This window comes from Bombina bombina, chromosome 3, assembly GCF_027579735.1.
Source record: "Bombina bombina isolate aBomBom1 chromosome 3, aBomBom1.pri, whole genome shotgun sequence".
Taxonomy (NCBI): Eukaryota; Metazoa; Chordata; class Amphibia; order Anura; family Bombinatoridae; genus Bombina; species Bombina bombina.
In genome coordinates, this window is record NC_069501.1 from 847,019,324 (window position 1) to 847,035,288 (window position 15,965).

A 15,965-nucleotide genomic window follows, 5' to 3' on the forward strand; every position below is an offset into this window, starting at 1 on the left:
TGGTGTGGGGGATATTTTCTTGGCACACATTGGGCCCATTAGTACCAATTGAGCATTGTTTAAATGCCATGGCCTACCTGAGTATTGTTGCTGACCATGTCCATCCCTTTATGACTACAGAGTACCCATCTTCTGATGGCTACTTCCAGCAGGATAATACACCATGTCACAAAGCTCAAATCATCTCAAACTGGTTTCTTGAACATGACAATGAGTTTACTGTACTCCAATGACCTCCACAGTCACCAGATCTCAATCCAATAGAGCAACTTTGGGATGTGGTGGAACAGGAGATTTGCATCATGGATGTGCAGCTGACAAATCTGCAGCAACTGTGTGATGCTATCATGTCAATATGGACCAAAAGTTCTGAGGAGTGTTTCCAACACCTTGTTGAATCTATGCCATGAAGAATTAAGGCAGTTCTGAAGCAAAAGGGGTCCAATCTGAAACGCGTTACCCATATTTTACATTCCTATGTATTTCACATAGAAAAAAATTACTTTTTATTTTTAAATATATATTGATATATTGATATATATATATATATACATGAAAATGTTAATGTAAAATATATATATAGCTATACCTATATATCTACATGAAAAGATATACAAGTTAGATATATATATATATATATATATATATATATATATATATATATATAGAGAGAGAGAGAGAGAGAGAGAGAGAGAGAGAGAGAGAGAGAGAGAGAGAGAGAGAGAGAGGAATATCAATTTTTAAATCTTTATAAAGAACATCAGAATGAGAAATAGTTATGGTAATTACACAGTAAAACACATTATTTAATATTATAATATAATTATTATTTAAACACACACACACATACAGTATACATATATATATATATATATATATATATATATCAGTGACGTGCAGTGACGTCAGATGCTGGTGAGGCAGTGGCTAGGATACGCCTTCATTCTTTAGATATCCTTTGTTGAAGAAATAGCAATGCACATGGGTGAGCCAATCACATGAGGTATCTATGTGCAGCCACCAATCAGCAGCTACTGAGCATATTTAGATATGATTTTCAACAAAGGATATCAAAAGAATGAAGAAAATTAGATATTAGATGTAAATTGGAAAGTTATTTATATTTGCATATGGGTTTCATATCCCTTTAAATGGTGTCTTGGAAAACTGGTCAACTTAGTAGACATCTGATTTTAGTCTAAAAGGATTGTAACAGAAACTCTTGCCAGATAACACAATGCTTGCTCTGATTATGAGATCTAGAAATCCATGCCCATTAAAATATGTTTAAAACATACTTTTTACTTTAATGCTGCAAATTATGCTTATAGATTCTTTCATTATTCAGTAAATATAAAAATGTCTTGATCCAGTGGCGGCTGGTGAAATTAAAAGATGGTGGGACGCTTGACCCCACCCCTTTAAATAAAGCCACACCATCAGATGGCACTACCAATTCATAAATTAAATAAATAAAAGGTAGACAGAAACACAGAAAAGCACTTGGGGGGAAAGGGAGAGAGAGACGGGGAGAGAGAGAGACACAGAGGGTTAGAGAGAAAGAGAGAGAGAGACACAATCACACATAAAGGGTTAGAGAGAGAGAAAGAGAGACACAATCACACAAAGAGGGTTAGAGAGAGAGAAAGAGAGAGAGACACAATCACACACAGAGGGTTAGAGAGAGAGAAATAAAGAGAGAGTGAGAGACACAATTACACACAGAGGGTTAGAGAGAAAGCGAGACACAATCACATACAGAGGGTTAGAGAGAAAGAGAGAGCAAGACAATCATACACAGAGGGTTAGAGAGAGACACAATCACACACAGAGGGTTAGAGAGAGAGAGAAAGAGAGAGACACAATCACACACAGAGGGTTAGAGAGAAAGAGAGAGAGACACACAATCACACACAGAGGGTTAGAGAGAAAGAGAGAGCGAGACAATCACACACAGAGGGTTAGAGAGAGAGAAATAAAGAGAGAGTGAGAGACACAATCACACACAGAGGGTTAGAGAGAAAGAGACACAATCACATACAGAGGGTTAGAGAAAGAGAGACACAATCACACACAGAGGGTTAGAGAGAGAGAGAAAGAGAGACACAATCACACACAGAGGGTTAGAGAGAGAGAGAAATAGAGAGAGACACAATCATACACAGAGGGTTAGAGAGAGAGAGAAAGAGACACAATCTCACACAGAGGGTTAGAGAGAAAGAGAGAGCGAGACAATCATACACAGAGGGTTAGAGAGAGAGAGAGAGAGACACAATCACACACAGAGGGTTAGAGAGAGAGAGAGAAAGAGAGAGACACAATCACACACAGAGGGATAGAGAGAAAGAGAGAGAGACACACAATCACACACAGAGGGTTAGAGAAAGAGAGAGACACAATCACACACAGAGGGTTAGAGAGAGAGAGAAAGAGAGAGAGAGACACAATCACACACAGAGGGTTAGAGAGAGAGACACAATCACACACAGAGGGTTAGAGGGAGAGAGAGAGAGACACAATCACACACAGAGGGTGAGAGAGAAAGAGAGAGACACAATCACACACAGAGGGTGAGAGAGAGAGAGAGAGAGAGAGAGAGAGAGACACAATCACACACAGAGGGTGAGAGAGAGAGACACAATCACACACAGGGTTAGAGAGAGAGAAAGAGAGAGAGACACAATCATACACAGAAGGTTAGAGAGAAAGAGAGAGACAATCACACACAGAGGGTTAGAGGGAGAGACACAATCACACACAGAGGGTTAGAGAGAGACACACGATCACACACAGAGGGTTAGAGAGACACATAAGGGATGAGAGTCAGAGGGGGAGGAAGAGAGAGAGAAAGAGACCATGGGGGAGAGCAACACATAAGGAGAGAGATGGATAGATAGAGAGAGACACACACACACACACAAGGGGGGGGGGGAGGGACCACTGCATTTATAAGTAATAAAACAGCAGAGCTACAGAGAGTTCAGAAAATGAGTCTATAATTTAGTGTGAAGTACAGAGGCAAGTGGGTGTAAAGTTTGAGTAAACAAAATACAAAAACGACCCTGCTGTAAAAGAGTAAATAACCACATTCATTAAATTATCATTTTCACTAACAGAATCCCTTTCAGTAAAATCTTACTTTATTAAGATGTGGCTGAAACACTGCTCTCTGTGCCTCTTTTCCTGCTCTGTATAAGGATTCAGGAAGTGACAGTGGCACATTCCACTGCATGTAGAGGGGAAGAACAGAACTCTCTATTTCACTTTAGCAAAGCTAGCAGGTTCACAGGACAGCAACAAAATATATGAAAGTTGTTTTTTTCCGTTTTTGTTTTGTTTTATATGATTTAATATCCAGCCCCAACCCTATGTTCCACTTACTAATGCCTCTCGCTGGATTGGTTCAGCCCTAATAGGACTGCCTCCAATAAGCAGTTAATGGGCCATGCAATGATCTTAACCACTTGATCTTAACAATTTTTTATTTTTTTTTAAAAGCCAATAAAAATATATATATTTTTGCCCATATGATAGGTGAAGCACTGCCTCACCTGCCTCTAGTGACTGCACATCACTGATATATATATATATATATATATATATATATATATATATATATATATATATATATATAATAGCCCTTTGCAGTCAAATACATGGCCATATACCTTTGAACCCTTATAAATATTTTTTATTAATATTTCTATGACTCATTTTTATCAGTACATATATGAGTGTAACTGTTTTTTAATATTATTTTTTTATATATATTTATATTGTGTTTGGTGCAACTTTTATTTTTTCCTTAACCCATTACACTAGGTCTCAAGTTTCTATTACTAATTTTTATCAGATAGTGCATATATGAGTGTAACTGTTTTTTTTTTTTTAATGTATTTATGTTTGGTGCAACTTTTATTTTATCCCTATCCCATTATTCAAGGTCTTCAGTTGTGCTAACCCGACGCACGTTAAATTTGATTGTGGTTGAGTGAACACATGTAATACACATGCAAATTAATGCAAATGCAATATTGCTATGTTATGTACGCGATAAATTTAGCCCACCACTTGTAATCTAGCCCTTAGTGTGTAAAACACCATAATAAGTATACTTGCATTTTGTATAGCTACCACTGCACAATATTGTACCATTGCAAAATGATAATAAAATAGAATAAACATTAGGTAACCACTCATACATGTTTCCCATTGTCTTTTCACTCTAATCATCCAACTGCAACTATGTATTGCATAACTACTAAAAACCTTCTTACTGACTCAACTCTTTACAGCTATTTTTATAATAATTACTTACAAATTGACCTACTGAATAACTTAGCTTCAACTGAAAGCGTTAGTCACTCTATAGCAGCAACACTGTCACCATTAGTTGTAGTTTGTGTGTGTTAAAAAAATATGGCCAATGAAAATTCCAAAACATTGTTATTAACAGAAGATGGGGCACATACAATTAAAGAGAATGTATGTTATTTAAGCACTTGTGGCCTTAAAAACATATCCATGTTCAGGGCAACTTGCATTTCAGGATAATCTTTACCTCATAAAACCCTTGTGACTTTTCAAAGACCAATATAAATTCAAACCACAAGCAAAATGATTTAGTTGAATATGACTATTAGGCAAACAAGTGTTTGCGCAAAACTAATGAAAAAGAACGTTTCCCTTCTATCATCATGACATATAATCCTCCACATAAGGATGTGCCTAATGAGGTTTGTGATTATCTGCTGTTGATGAGTGTGACAGCACGAAAACAGTTGCACTTCCTTTACAGTTCTCAGCAAACAACAGCTGGAAACTATACTGAAAACACTTTGAAAATCTTTCATCAAATAGGAACCTCTTTTTGAAGATATTTTTTTGTGCAGCAAAATGCTCAAAATATGTCAATAGGCTTACATATAAAGTTTTATTTCAATTTTATTCACAGCCTTTCCTGAAATTTAAAACAGTTTGCAATTCAGCAAGTTTGCTTGAATTTACATATATTTTATATGTAAATTTCTTTGTTAACTATAACATTTTTTGGAAAATCACATTTGTGATTTATGAGCATCAATTGCATAAATAATCATCACTTTACTAGTTCAAAATATAAGTTATTAATCAGGAAAAATATATTACCCATGAAAACGAAAAAAAACTAAAACAAAAAAAGAAAGAGTGGGTGTCCCCAGTCACATTAAAAAAATACAAGCGCTCAGCCTAGGAATTGCAAACTGACAGCGATAATAATGTACAAAATTTATAAACAATGTATAGCTTAAAGGGACGGTCAAGTCAAAACAAAACTTACATGATTTAAATAGGGCATGTAATTTTAAACAACTTTCTAATTTACTTTAATTATCAATTTTGCTTTGTTCTCTTTGTATTCTTAGTTGAAAGCTAAACCTAGAAGGCTCATATGCTAATTTCTTAGACCTTGAAGGCCGTCTCTAATCTAAAAGCATTTTGACAGTTTTTTACCACTAGAGGGCATTAGTTCATGTGTTTCACATAGATAACATTGAGCTCAGGCACATGAAGCTCCTAGGAGTCAGCACTGATTGGCTAAAAATGCAAGTCTGTCAAAAGAATTGAAATAAGGGGGCAGATTTCAGAGTCTTAGATACAATGTAATCACAGAGGTAAAAAGTATATTATTATAACTGTGTTGGTTATGCAAAACTGGGGAATGGGTAATAAAGGGATTATCTATTATTTTAAATAACGAAAATGTTGGTGTTTACTGTCCCTTTAAAAGAGCCACATGTGAGTAGATATAATCACTATGTCCACAATAATGTAATACAGTGACTCAGACTCAGTAAACCTGTGGCGTGGCGTGCAATCAATTATATTTGACAGTCAGACAGTCACATGCCAGTGTGTTGTTGTGTGTTGCTTACATGCTGTCGATTCAGCTCGTCATCATATATCCCCGCCAGCTCTGCCCCCCGTGGTTCTGCCACGGCAGCTCCTGAGATCACAGAGGAGAGCAGGAGACAGTAGCACTGTGGCATTGCAGTAAGTCAGTGTGTGACACTCTCTCAGTGATGATCCAGACCGGAGGAGTCAGCTAATAGTGATGTCGCGAATTGTTCGCGGGCGAATAGTTCCTGGTGAACATAGCTTGTTCGCGTTCTCAACGGCGGGCGAACATATGCGATGTTCGATCCGCCCCCTACTCGTCATCATTGAGTAAACTTTGACCCTGTATCTCACAGTCTGCAGACACATTCCAGCCAATTAGAAGCAGACCCTCCCTCCCAGACCCTCCCAGCTCCTGGACAGCAGCCATTTTAGATTCATTTGGAAGCTGCATTCTTAGTGAGAGGAGGGACAGTGTAGCTGCTGCTGATTTAATACGAAAATTGATAGCTAGGCTAGTGTATTTAGTGTCCACTACAGTCCTGAAGGACTCATCTGATCTCTGCTGTAAGGACAGCACCCCAAAAGCCCTTTTTAGGGCTAGAACATCAGTCTGTTTTTTTTTCTGTGTAATATAATTGCAGTTGCCTGCCTGCCAAGCCCCTTGCCCAGTGCCACCACTCATATCTGGTGTAACAGTAGTGTAAATTTAAAAAAAAAACTTTTTTGACTGTGAAACATCAGTCTGCTTGTGTAATCTAATTGCAGTTGCCTGCCTGACAGCGTGTGTGCCAGGCCCACTTGCCCAGTGCCACCACTCATATTTGGTGTAACAGTAGTGTAAATTTAAAAAAAAAAACTTTTTTGACTGTGAAACATCAGTCTGCTAGTGTAATCTAATTGCAGTTGCCTGCCTGCCAGCGTGTGTGCCAGGCTCACAGTGTATACTGTGCCCACTTGCCCAGTGCCACCACTCATATCTGGTGTAACAGTAGTGTAAATTTAAAAAAAAAACTTTTTTGACTGTGAAACATCAGTCTGCTTGTGTAATCTAATTGCAGTTGCCTGCCTGCCAGCGTGTGTGCCAGGCCCACTTGCCCAATGCCACCACTCATATCTGGTGTAACAGTAGTGTAAATATAAAAAAATAAAACTTTTTTGACTGTGAAACATCAGTGTGCTTGTGTAATCTAATTGCAGTTGCCTGCCTGCCAGCGTGTGTGCCAGGCCCACTTGCCCAGTGCCACCACTCATATCTGGTGTAACAGTAGTGTAAATATAAAAAAATAAAACTTCTTTGACTGTGAAACATTAGTCTGCTAGTGTAATCTTATTGCAGTTGCCTGCCTGCCAGCGTGTGTGCCAGGCTCACAGCGTATACTGTGCCCACTTGCCCAGTGCCATCACTCATATCTGGTGTAACAGTAGTGTAAATTTAGAAAAAAAAACTTTTTTTGACTGTGAAACATCAGTCTGCTTGTGTAATCTAATTGCAGTTGCCTGCCTGCCAGCGTGTGTGCCAGGCCCACTTGCCCAGTGCCACCACTCATATCTGGTGTAACAGTAGTGTAAATTTAAAAAAAAAAACTTTTTTGACTGTGAAACATCAGTCTGCTAGTGTAATCTAATTGCAGTTGCCTGCCTGCCTGCCATCGTGTGTGCCAGGCTCACAGCGTATACTGTGCCCACTTGCCCAGTGCCACCACTCACATCTGGTGTAACAATAGTTTACATTTAAAAAAAAACTTTTTTGACTGTGAAACATCAGTCTGCTAGTGTAATCTAATTGCAGTTGCCTGCCTGCCAGCATGTGTGCCAGGCTCACAGCGTATACTGTGCCCACTTGCCCAGTGCCACCACTCATATCTGGTGTAACAGTAGTGTAAATTTAAAAAAAAAAAATCTTTGACTGTGAAACATCAGTCTGCTTGTGTAATCTAATTGCAGTTGCCTGCCTGCCAGCGTGTGTGCCAGGCCCACTTGCCCAGTGCCACCACTCATATCTGGTGTAACAGTAGTGTAAATTTAAAAAAAATCTTTTTTGACTGTGAAACATCAGTCTGCTAGTGTAATCTAATTGCAGTTGCCTGCCTGCCAGCGTGTGTGCCAGGCTCACAGCGTATACTGTGCCCACTTGCCCAGTGCCACCACTCATATCTGGTGTAACAGTAGTGTAAATTAAAAAAAAAAAACTTTTTTGACTGTGAAACATCAGTCTGCTTGTGTAATCTAATTGCAGTTGCCTGCCTGCCAGCGTGTGTGCCAGGCACACTTGCCCAGTGCCACCACTCAAAACTGGTGTAACAGTAGTGTAAATTTAAAAATAAAACTTTTTTGACTGTGAAACATCAGTCTGCTTGTGTAATCTAATTGCAGTTGCCTGCCTGCCAGCGTGTGTGCCAGGCCCACTTGCCCAGTGCCACCACTCATATCTGGTGTAACAGCAGTGTAAATTTAAAAAAAAATTAGTGTAATCTAATTGCAGTTGCCTGCCTGCCTGTCAGTGTGTGTGCCAGGCTCACAGCGTATATTGTGCCCACTTGCCCAGTGCCACCACTCATATCTGGTGTAACAGTAGTGTAAATTAAAAAAAAAAAAACTTTTTTGACTGTGAAACATCAGTCTGCTAGTGTAATCTAATTGCAGTTGCCTGCCTGCCAGCATGTGTGCCAGGGTCACAGCGTATACTGTGCCCACTTGCCCAGTGCCACCACTCATATCTGGTGTAACAGTAGTGTAAATTTCAAAAACAAAAAAACTTTTTTGACTGTGAAACATCAGTCTGCTTTTGTAATCTAATTGCAGTTGCCTGCCTGCCAGCGTGTGTGCCAGGCCCACTTGCCCAGTGCCACCACTCATATCTGGTCGTCGCAAGGAGCTAGTGGCACAGTCAGACAGCATGCATCGGCACCCGGGGTCAGCCAGACAGCACACCAATCACGCATGCTGTTGCCACCATCAGAATGCCGTTCTGCAGAGCTCAGCAGTGTGGCATTTTTTGTGTGTGTCTGCCTCTGACAACAGCGATGCCATTTGCAACCTGTGCCAAAAGAAACTGAGTCATGGGAAGTCCAACACTCACCTAGGTACAACTGCTTTGCAAAGGCACATGATCGCACATCACAAACGCCTATGGGATCAACACATGTGTACAAGCAGCACACAAACTCAAAGCCGCCATCCTCCTCCTGGTCCAGCATCTTAAGCCACGTCAACCACTGCTGTCCTCCTTGCCCCCTCTCAACCATCCGCCACTCCGTCTCTCGCCTTGAGCAGTTCCTGCTCATCAGCTCACAGTCAGGTGTCTGTCAAGGACATGTTTGAGCGTAAGAAGCCAATGTCACAAAGTCACCCCCTTGCCCAGCGTCTGACAGCTGGCTTGTCTGAACTCTTAGCCCGCCAGAGTCTGAGGCGTTCCAAAAATTTGTAGCTATTGGGACACCGCAGTGGAAGGTACCCGGCCGAAATTTCTTTGCACAAAAGGCAATCCCCAACCTGTATTCGATTGTGCGAAAGGAAGTAATGGCATGTCTGGCACACAATGTTGGGGCAAGGGTCCATCTGACCACTGATAGCTGGTCTGCAAAGCATGGTCAGGGCAGGTATATCACATACACTGTGCATTGGGTAAACCAGCTGACGGCTGCCAAGCATGGAATGCGTGGCTCTGCAGAGGAGTTGGTGACACCACCACGACTTGCAGGCAGGCCTGCTGCCACATCCTCTACTCCTCCTACTCCATCCTCTTCCATAACCTCCTCGGCTGAGTCCTCTTCTGCTGCTGCATCTTGTTCCACATCAACGGCACCCCCCCAGCTCCCCAGGTACTATTCCACATCCCGGACGGCAGTGTCACGCCGTCTTGGGGTTGACTTGCCTGAAAGCAGAGAGTCACACCGGACCAGCACTCCTGTCCGCCCTGAACGCACAGGTGGATCAGTGGCTGACCCCGCACCAACTGGAGATCGGCAAAGTGGTTTCTGACAATGGAAGTAATTTGGTGGCGGCATTGAAATTGGGCAAGTTGACACATGTGCCGTGCATGGCACATGTGTGTAATCTGATCGTACAACGCTTTGTGCATAAGTACCCAAGCTTACAGGACGTCCTGAAGCAGGCCAGGAAGGTGTGTAGCCATTTCAGGCATTCCTACACGGCCATGGCGCACTTTTCAGATATCCAGCGGCGAAACAACATGCCAGTGAGGTGCTTGATTTGTGACAGCCCGACACGTTGGAATTCAACACTCCTAATGTTCGACCACCTGATCCAACAAGAAAAAGCCGTTAACGAGTATTTGTATCACCGGGGTGCTAGGACAGCCTATGCGGAGCTGGGAATTTTTTTGCCACGTTACTGGACGCTCATGCGCAATGCCTGTAGGCTCATGCGTACTTTTGAGGAGGTGACAAACTTAGTCAGTCACACCGAAGGCACCATCAGCGACAAAATACCATTTGTTTTCTTCCTGGAGCATGCCCTGCGAAGAGTGCTGGATCAGGCCGTAGATGAGCGTGAAGAGGAAGAGTTGTGGTCACCATCACCACCAGAAACAGCCTTATCAGCATCGCTTGCTGGACCAGCGGCAACGCTGGAAGAGGATTGTGAGGAAGAGGAGTCAGAGGAGGAATGTGGCTTTGAGGAGGAAGAGGAAGACCAACCACAACAGGCATCCCAGGGTGCTCGTTGTCACCTATCTGGTACCCATGGTGTTGTACGTGGCTGGGGGGAAGAAGATACCTTCAGTGAGATCACTGAGGACGAGGAATGGGACATGAGTAGATCGGCATCCAACCTTGTTCAAATGGGGTCTTTCATGTCGTTGTGCCTGTTGAGGGACCCTCATATTAAAAAGCTGAAGGAGAACGACCTGTACTGGGTGTCCATGCTACTAGACCCCTGGTATAAGCATAAAGTGCCTGAAATGTTACCAAATTACCGCAAGTCGGAAAGGATGCAGCAGTTCCAAAAGAAATTAAAAAGTATGCTTTACACAGCGTATAAGGGTGATGTCACAGCACAACGGGAATCTAACAGGGGAAGAGGTGAAAGTAATCCTCCGACTCCCATGACCACGCCGGCAAGGACAGGATGCTTTACAGACGTGTTGTTGATGGAGGACATGCGCAGCTTTTTAACTCCTATGCATTGCCACAGCCCTTCGGGGTCCACCCTCAGAGAATGACTCGACTGACAGGTAGCAGACTACCTCGCCTTAACTGCAGATCTCGACACTCTGAGGAGCGATGAACCCCTTGACTACTGGGTGTGCAGGCTTGACCTGTGGCCTGAGCTATCCCAATTTGCGATAGAACTTCTGGCCTGCCCCGCTTCAAGTGTCCTGTCAGAAAGGACCTTCAGTGCAGCAGGAGGTATTGTCACTGAGAAGAGAAGTCGCCTAGGTCAAAAAAGTCTAGATTACCTCACCTTTATTAAGATGAATGAGGGATGGATCCCGAAGGGACTGACATTGGGCGATACATTCGAGTAAAAAAGGCCTGATGAGATGAGCTGCCTTGGGCTAAAAATGGTCCACACGCTGCTGTATTTTATCTTCGAATGCCGGATGACTTGCGTGACTTATTCGCCACCAACTAGGGTTCAAGCCATAATGTTTTAGGGCACTTTCTGCCTGGGAAACAAACATCAATTTTTCTGGCCACTGCTACAGCAGCGGCTGCAACAATACCTAATTTTTCAGGCATGTGTACATGCCAAATTTTTCTGGCCTCTGGTGCTGCACTGTGGCTTCAAAAACCAAACCAAAAAAAAGGCACGTAACAGGGATTAAACTGATCGGAATAATACTACTTAACACACCACTCCTATCTGGTGGCACATTAGATTGCACGCGCAGTGCCCCAAATTTGAAGTAGGAGGACCGACCAAGCATCTTTTTCCATCTCCCGGTTCCTAAAATCCATGCCATATACACGTCCCCTGATAGGGGACGTAACAGGGATTAAACTTATCAGAATAGTACTACTTAACACACCACTCCTATCTGGTGGCACAGTAGATTGCACGCGCAGTGCCCCAAATTTGAAGTAGGAGGACCGACCAAGCATCTTTTTCCATCTCCCGGTTCCTAAAATCCATGCCATATACACGTCCCCTGATAGGGGACGTAACAGGAATTAAACTGATCAGAATAGTACTACTTAACACACCACTCCTATCTAGTGGCACAGTAGATTGCACGCGCAGTGCCCCAAATTTGAAGTAGGAGGACCGACCAAGCATCTCTTTCCATCTCCCGGTTCCTAAAATCCATGCCATATACACGTCCCATGATAGGGGACGTAACAGGGATTAAACTGATCAGAATAGTACTACTTGACACACCACTCCTATCTGGTGGCACAGTAGATTGCACGCGCAGTGCCCCAAATTTGAAGTAGGAGGACCGACCAAGCATCTTTTTCCATATCCCAGTTCCTAAAATCCATGCCATATACACGTCCCCTGATAGGGTACGTAACAGGGATTAAACTGATCAGAATAGTACTACTTAACACACCACTCATATCTGGTGGCACAGTAGATTACACGCGCAGTGCCCCAAATTTGAAGTAGGAGGACCGACCAAGCATCTTTTTCCATCTCCCGGTTCCTAAAATCCATGCCATATACACGTCCCCTGATAGGGGACGTAACAGGGATTAAACTGATATGAATAGTACTACTTAACACACCTTATAATAACGCAGAAAGAGGCAACAGACAGAGAGGAGTTTGAAGAAGAGGAGTCAGAGGAGGAAGGTGGCTTTGAGGAGGTGGAAGACCAAACACAGCAGGCATCCCAGGGGGCTTGTTGTCACCTTTCGGGGACCCTTGGTGTTGTACGTGGCTGGGTGGAGGAAGAGACCTTCAATGACATCAGTGAGGACAAGGAACGGGACATGGCTAGCTTGGTATCCAACCTTGTGCAAATGGGGAGTTTGCAGTTGTGCAAATGGACTGTTTGCGGTTGTTTGCGGTGCGTTAAAGGGACAGTCTAGGCCAAAATAAACTTTCATGATTCAGATAGAGCATGTAATTTTAAACAATTTTCCAATTTACTTTTATCACCAATTTTGCTTTGTTCTCTTGGTATTCTTAGTTAAAAGCTTAACCTAGGAGGTTCATATGCTAATTTCTAAGACCTTGAAGCCCACCTCTTTCAGATTGCATTTTAACAGTTTTTCACCACTAGAGGGTGTTAGTTCACATATTTCATATAGATAACACTGTGCTCGTGCACAAGAAGTTATCTGGGAGCAGGCACTGATTGGCTAGACTGCAAGTCTGTCAAAAGAACTGAAAAAAGGGGCAGTTTGCAGAGGCTTAGATACAAGATAATCACAGAGGTTAAAAGTATATTATTATAAATGTGTTAGTTATGCAAAACTTTGAAATGGCTAATAAAGGGATTATCTATCTTTTAAAACAATAAAATTTCTGGTGTAGACTGTCCCTTTAAACGGGGAGTTTGGTCTGTCACTGTGAAGCGGGCGTAACCCTTACACTACCTGATTGATACAACATCATACCTGATGTTTTAAAGCACGTTATTCCAAACAATTTAGGAATGTTAGGTGATTTATGCCCTTTATGGCTTAAAAACAGACTCTGCATCAACTATGTAATTTTCCATGGGAGTTTTGCCATGAATCCCCCTCCGGCATGCCACAGTCCAGGTGTTAGTCCCCTTGAAACAACTTTTCCATCACTATTGTGGCCAGAAAGAGTCCCTGTGAGTTTTAAAATTCGCCTGCCTATTGAAGTCAATGGCCGTTCGCCCGGTTCGCCCGTTCGCGAACAGTTGCGGAAGTTCAAGTTTGCAACATCATTATCAGCTAAGCTTTAGTTTAGAGTTTAAAAACAGTAAATAGTTGTATATGAGCGCTAACAGCTACAGGGTATGATGTATTCTAATATCACAAAGATATATTCAAATATCACAAAGATATAAGTATATTCCAAATGTAGAAATTTATAGACTATCTTGTTTACAGTACAAGAACATAAAATATACAAAAGTTTATTCATAGCACATATGACCCGTCATGAATAAAAATGTCTACCTAGACAGGAGTTTAATTAGATAGCCTTTCTAGACAAACAATATAAAATCCAAAAAATTTGACAAATATAGAAATACTTAAAAGTTCAATGTATAAAAGTTCCTATTGGTCACTTGTAAGGGTTCCACAATAGTGTTAAGTACTGGACTACTAAGTAGCAGTTGAATGGCAAAGCAAATAAGTATTCGCCAGCTGATTAAAAGTATTGTTATATAAACAACTGAAGTCCTGCTTGGAACTTGGTTTGATGATTAGTCTTGAAATAGGGCTCTCACTGATAGCGGTTAACCAGTATTAAGCATACAGACTTATACACCTCTTAATGTGCCTACATCAGTTTAGAAACGGCTCCATTTTCATATCCAGCAACTTACTGTTTTAGCTGCACTTTAGAGCCGTGGCACAGGTGTCTGTAATGCCCTGTCTGCTTGTTGGTCCGTCACTGCATTCGTGTCTATCATGTGACTCCAAGTGGCCAATCCTGGAGTAGTGGTCGCAGTTATGTTTTTCTAGACCCTTACTTTAGAAAAAGTAGTCCTTATGCAATCTTAAAGGGACAGTAAAGTCAAAACTAAACTTTCATGATTCAGAGAGGGCATGCAATTTTAAACAACTTTCCAATTTACTTTTATCATCACATTTGCTTTGTTCCCTTGGTGGTATTTTTGAAAAGCTAAACCTAGCTGGGCTCAAACTGATTTCTAAACAGTTGAAAACCGCCTCCTAGCTCAGAGCATTTTGAAAGTTTTTCACAGTTAGACTGTGCTAGTTCACATGTGTCATATAGATAACATTGGGCTCACTCCCGTAAGGTTATTTAGGAGTCTTCACTGATTGACTACACTGCATGTCTGTCAAAGGCACTTAGATAAGGAGGCTGTCAGAAGAGGCTTAGATACAAGGTAATCACAAAGGTAAAAAGTATATTAATATAACTGTGTTGGTTATGCAAAAACGGGGAATGGGTAATAAAGGGATTATCTATCTTTTTATATAAGAACATTTTTGGTGTAGACTGTCCCTGTAAGTAATCCTTGGTTATGTTTGAAATAGGAAAGAAAAATATCACCATCAACGTGTTTCACCATTACCACGGCTTTATCAAGATGGTTATTAAAAGTCTTTGGTGTCCTTATATACACACCTCCTTACAGGTGATTAGATGAATACTTAATAGTGCACCTCTTAAGGTGGAATTACTTATTGTGGAACAAATTCAGAATATTGCTTAGCGTAATTAGGTTCCTAGTATATAACATAAATATAACGGTCAAATATAGAAAATAAAAGCAATATTTAAAATATTATTTAAACCAATATAGAAACAACGTGTCACTGTACATATCTATATTAATATCTGTCTATTATTAGTTTGTCTAATATAATTGACAGTCCATAAATTAGTCACTATTATTAGCGATAAACCATTAATGATACTGTATTTTATATTTTCTTACAGATAAAAATCTGTTATGTACATTTCTTAAAGGGCCTATAGTTAAATCATTGTTAATCTAGAATAAAGGGATTCAGGTCTAGTTCTGAATTCAGACCTAGTGGGAATAGAATCCCCATGTCATAAATCATTTCTACTTCTTTAAGTAGCAATAATTTATCGGTCTCCCCCTCACCAGGGTTTTTTACCTTAAAAAATACCCCAATATCTAAGGTCTTTGGTGTTATTATTGTGCACACTTCTAAAATGTTCGCACAGTCTAGTGTCCTGATCACCTTTTTCAATATGGTTCAGGTGTTCTCTTATTGTTGTTTGTAAAGTCTTTGAGGTCTCACCTAAATATTGTTTTTTACAAGTACATTGGGTGAGATAAATCACTCCTTTATCGCTACACCTGATGGTATCTTTAATTTTGTATTCTTTATTTGTATTAGTAGAGGTGTAACATTTCAATTTAGTGCTGTGCTGACATGCCTTACAGGTATAACAAGGGTAATACCCACTAAGTTTATTCCCTAGGATATCTCTTTCTCTAGTATCTTTTGACTTTTTAAAAAAAATCACTA